We start from the raw sequence: 5,786 nt of genomic DNA, 5'->3' as shown, positions 1-5,786 counted from the left end.
TCGTATTTTCTCATCCTCGATATGTTAATTTGTTTGCTATATCTGTATTTTGATTTTTACTGTACTGTATTTATTGTTGTTACAGCTACAGACTCTACTATATTTTATGTTATTTGCTAAACTTCTTCAATAATTTCTATTTGTTAGTTTACTTCTCATACAGTATTTAAAAATATATTGACTAAATAATTTTGTTATGCCCGAAATATTGTAAAATATTAATTTTTGCACCTGTTAATCAATCCTCTGTAACATATACCTCTGTATTTTAGAAATACAAAATTATTATTATTACCTGGGAGCCTGAACAAAACAAGACATGATACACCTACCAACATCTGTCTTCACAAACTGATGTCTTTACAACATTCACTGTACGTACTTTCCTCATCAAGTGAGTAATAGTCAAATGACTTAACACTCCATGCTTTACTTCAATCAATTAATAAGAAATTTGTATATAAAGAAACTTGGTTTTGTCATGATAAAAACTTGATAAGAGTTAGTCATCAACACTAATCATTTGAAGATGTATTCCCAGTGTTGATTGCTCCAGATTTATCAAGTAATTCAATATGCTTCTGTGAGTGGTGAGTGCACTCTTGATTATTTGACAAATCATTCTACCGTACTCCAAAAAATTAAATAATTATATTTTATCATTCACCATAAGACCTCTTCATGATGTTGCATAGGCAATGAGTTAGAGTAATGATGTACTGTAGGAAAACATTTTATTCCCTGGTTATTTTTGGGATTTGGTATAATATGCACAAGAGCCATACTTTTGTAAAGGTAGTATTATAGATGACTTCCTTCTTGACTTCCAATCATGGTTCCTGGGCTCGATTCCTTTAGTGGGACAGGAATCGGTCGGCATGTTTTCTTTTACCTAATGCCACTATTCACATAGCAATAAATAGGTACAGTACACAGGAGATAGCAAGCTGTTGTGGGGTTGTATACTGGTGGGGGTCAGTAGTTTGATCTTGGGGGGGGGGGGAGAAACCTTAATACAAGCCTAAAGTATATTCACAGACTTCCTGTCTGTTTTTTTTTTTTTTTAATTTTACCATGTTAATCAGGTGTGACCTGAGCCTTTATGGATGTTCAGCACAAGAAGTAAATGAGATTATTAATTCTTGGTTGTATTTGATATCAAATTCTCTTGTGGCAAAGTTAGTGTTAACTTTTCATTGGCTATCAGGTGTTGGAATGTGATGCAGTAGATGGGTGAAAATTTGTTAGTGTATATAACTCCTTGGCAATAAAGTTTTGCAAGGTCAAATAGGCTATCTATTGTGATGAAAATTTAACATATAATGGGAATAATGATTATTTTTCTGAAGGCCATGCATTGTACCTGTTACGTTTTCGGCCCAAATAATGCGTAGTGTAGGTAAGTGTTTGATGTGTTTCTAGTGAATCATGGACTATTAATCTACTACCCAGGTAGTGCTTTGAGTAGTAGTAATACAATCAGGTTCATTCTCGACTCTCAGTCGGGAATTCCGGGTTTTAATCCCGAGTGGGACATAAGTGGTTCGCCACGTTTCCCATCACCCAATGCTCCTGTTCACCCAGCAGTAAATAAGGTACCCAAGAGTTAGTCAGCCTGTTGTGGGGTTGCATCTTGGTGAGGGTCAGTAGTTCAACCATGGGTGAAGGGGACCTTGATATAAGCCTAACATGTACATTGTTCACAGGCTGCCTGTCCCCAACAAAATTAGTTATTAAATTGATTTAATATTTTTGTTGCAAAATATTAAATTCAACAAATATTAAATTAAAATATTAAAATATTATAAATATTAAATTAAAATATTAAATATTAAAAAATATTAAATTTAAATATTAAAATATTAAAAATATTAAATTCAAAATATTGAATATTATGTTAAGCAAAAATAAATTCAATAGCGACTATTGTATCCAAGCATGGCGACCTCATCTTTAAAAGGACATATCTGCATTGGAGAAAGTTCAACAGTGTGAGAAAAAATCGTCCCAGATCTAAGTCATCTCTCATACAGTGAAGAGTTGAGGGCCACAGAACCAACACTGTAAACCAGAGACCACAAGGCTGATCTCGTCGAGACCTTCAAAATACTTAACAAGTCAGAAGAGATTAATTCAGAACACTTCTTTAAAAGATCAAATAAGTGTCAACAGCTTCAAAAACTATAACAGAATAGGACAAAACAGGAGATGCTTTTTCACTCATAGGCCTATAAACCCATGGAATCATCTACCTGACAAAACCATAAATGCCATGTCATTTCTTTAGTTTAAGATAGGTAGAAAAAATTCTTGGGAACATTGGGGGGGGGGGCTCTTTTGACAAGCTGCTGGCTTTCTGTCTCTGTCGAAGCCACTAAAGAGTTAGAGGACATTGGGTAAATTGCACACGGCTCCCCCCCCCCTCCTTCCTAAACAGAACAGTGACATTGTCACTACAGGAGATACATTTTCATCCATAGGGAAATAAACTGGGAAGCGCCTATATCCATTGAATCTATTCAAAATTCAACTGAAAAATATCCTAAAGAATAATTACGGGATCTTTGACAATCCGGCAGCTTCCTGTCCGCATTGAGGTCACTAGGGTTTGTGGCCCTGAAGTAAAATCATATGAAATAAGTTTTATATTTGTGTACATCTTCGCTACACACAATTTCAATCACTAATATCCTTGCTACTGTGCAGCTGTACCTCCCAAGCCCCCGGAGGTATCCCAGAACTCTAAATTTGTGGCATGTGTGTACAAACTTTGGTTTATCAACACCCAGGGTATCTGAATCAGATTTTCTGTATTAAAAAAACAGATGACGAGTGTGTCATGGGATAATTACAAAGGCTAGGAATGTTTGCTACTGTTATGCACACTCAAATAATCTAACCTGTCCTCATAAAAGTACGTTGCATTTCGACGTATATTTTACTTGAGGACAATAACTGTCGTACTAGAAAATGATAGCACCTCGTGAAATTGACATAATGCCCCGTTTCTGTTTGTGGGTCTGGTTAGGTAGGTTAGGATAAGGCACTTTAATTAGTACGTCAGTTTCTTAATGTTGTGAACGCTCGCGAGAACAGGTTGAATAATCATCACTAGAGGAAGGACTCAAGTTCTTCATTGAAGGACTCATTGACTCAAGTCAATGAGATGAAGGGTGCTGGCTGCACGCGAGTCTCTCTTCCCCCTATGCCCTTTAACTCCCAATTTCCCTCGTCCCCTCACTTATCTTTTCCCCTATGTCCATCCTCCTTCCCTCTTCACTCTCTCTCCCCCTCCTACTCCATCTTTTTCCAACCCTACTCTCTATCCTCCCCTCTCTCGTTCTCTTCCAAAATTCCCCTTTTATCCCACTCTTCTTCCCTATCTCTACCTTTCCCTCATTTTGTCACACTCTTGCTCTGTCTGAAAATTTAAAATTTACAAAACACTGAAAAATCTGTTTTACAAACTCTATGGAAACATCTCCAATTTTGGATTGTGTAAATTTTTGGGATTGCTTGAAGGGAAGGGAACTATTATGGGAAAGCACCAAGCCATTACGACTAATATAACACTGGGAAGGGATCAGGATAAGAATTTGGGCTGGGACGGAGGGAAGGAATGTTGGCCAACCACTTGGATGGTCGATCAAAATGTGATGACTACGCGAGGGGACGGGCCGCAACCGACCTGGATACAGCCAACAACCGACCTTGTTTCATCACGCTATTGTGATCTGTTCCCCCCATTAGGTTGGATGTAAACACAATTGTAATAAACAGATGAACAATGCAAGGCCAAACATACAAATGTGGCATCAAAAAATGAAATTCTTTAAACAAATAACGTGTCGAAACGCACCACCGTGCAGCTATAATATTTTCGAAGCAAGCACTAATGCAACCCTCCCCCTCCGACAACAACAACAACAATCCTCCCCCCGACAACAACAATCCTCCTCCGCCAAACAACAACAATCTTCCTCCCCACCAACAACAGCAAACCTCCTCCCCCAACAATAACCCTCCCCACTTCCCCAACAACTAATCCTCCTCCCCCAACAACAACAATCCTCCCCCGAACAACAACAATCCTCCTTCCCACAACAACAATCCTCCCCCTTCAACAACAATCCTCCTCCCCACCTCAACAATCCTCCTAACCCACAACAATCCTACGTACACCCCTTCAACAACAATCCTACCCCCTACCCCAACAATCCTCTTCTCCTTTCTCTAACCACAACTACGTTAATCGTAGAAACAAAATGGAAATGTGAGGAGCAACATTGGCAGCGAATCCGTCATCATATTGACATGTTTTCGTGTTCTCAGGCGGCCACAACAGTCTGGGTTGATCAAGATGCTCCTTTCTATAAGATATTGCCCCTTTTCCTTTATTATCAAACTACCTGCGTTCTTGTTGACAAATGAGACGGCTTCCAATACAGAGAAAGAGATTAAACTACAACTACCAAAGAGAAACTGAAAACAGATGCTAAAATACCCGAATTTACCCGACAGCCACCTTATCTCAAGTGGCCTCGACGTGGACAGGTTGCCGGCGGCTTGTCAAAGGTTCCCTCATTGTTCCTGAGGATGTTTTCCAGCTGAATTTTAAATCGAATTTTTTGGCATTTCTAGCTTCAGCGGGTAGGCGGTTCCATACAAACTCTATGGGTGAGAAAGCATCTCGTTTTCCGTCCTACACTGTGGCTTCTTGAGCTGATTCATTGACTGAGGAAGATTAAGCCACCACAAGAGGTGACACGGGCATGAGCTCTTAGATGGTAGATGTTTGGAGTGAATGTGGTGTTTGGTCGTGCATAACATCTTGAAGTGTCTCTGGTCCGGCCTTCTTGAGCCGTTGTTGTTGTTGTTCTAGATTCAGCTACTCGGAACAAGAAGATGCAAGTAGCACGGGCTGTAGTGAGCCCGTAGTGGACTTACCTGGCACAGGAGCGGGGCAAGTAGCACGGGCTGTGGTGAGCCTGTAGCGGACTTACCTGGCACAGGAGCGGGGCAAGTAGCACAGGCTGTGGTGAGCCCGTAATGGACTTACCTGGCACAGGAGCGGGGCAAGTAGCACAGGCTGTGGTGAGCCCGTAGTGGACTTACCTGGCACAGGAGCGGGGCTGTAACTCATTTCTTGAGCTTGAAGCTGTATCTCTTTATGTGTGTTACATTTTTAAGTGCTTTCCGACCTTCTTGGACTCGTGGCTCTATTTTCTAATAAACAAAAAGACCTGCAACACCCTGCCATAATTTCTTAACTAGTTTTTTTATAGAATGAATTTATGAGAAATATCACGATTACGAGTTTTATCTAAATATTCTCTGAACATATATATGCTCAGAATCTAGGCTCCGTGACCTCTAAAAACATTTCGTGGCCTTCTGTGGGAGTTGCCAACCACTCCCAACAGTTAAGTGTGAGTGGTTGGATAAGGTCTTGAGTGGGAGTAGTTGGACCAGTACTAGAGTGGGAGTAGTTGGACAAGTACTAGAGTGGGAGTAGTTGGACAAGTACTAGAGTGGGAGTAGTGGGTCAAGTACTTGAGTGGGAGTAGTGGGTCAAGTACTTGAGTGGGAGTAGTGGGTCAAGTACTTGAGTGGTAATGGCTGGATAGACACAGGAGTTGCCTCGCATAGATCAATAGATCTGGGGACTATTCCCTTCTATTGTGTTAAGACTCTTCGTCGTGTCAGGGTCATGCCACTCAGCCGTCTTCAGCCTTCGTATCTTTGTAGCTAACTCAAATAACTTATAATGTTCAATTACATGCTTC

The sequence above is a fragment of the Procambarus clarkii genome, chromosome 10, assembly GCF_040958095.1.
Source record: "Procambarus clarkii isolate CNS0578487 chromosome 10, FALCON_Pclarkii_2.0, whole genome shotgun sequence".
NCBI lineage: Eukaryota > Metazoa > Arthropoda > Malacostraca > Decapoda > Cambaridae > Procambarus > Procambarus clarkii.
Note: the sequence above shows the minus strand (reverse complement) of the source record.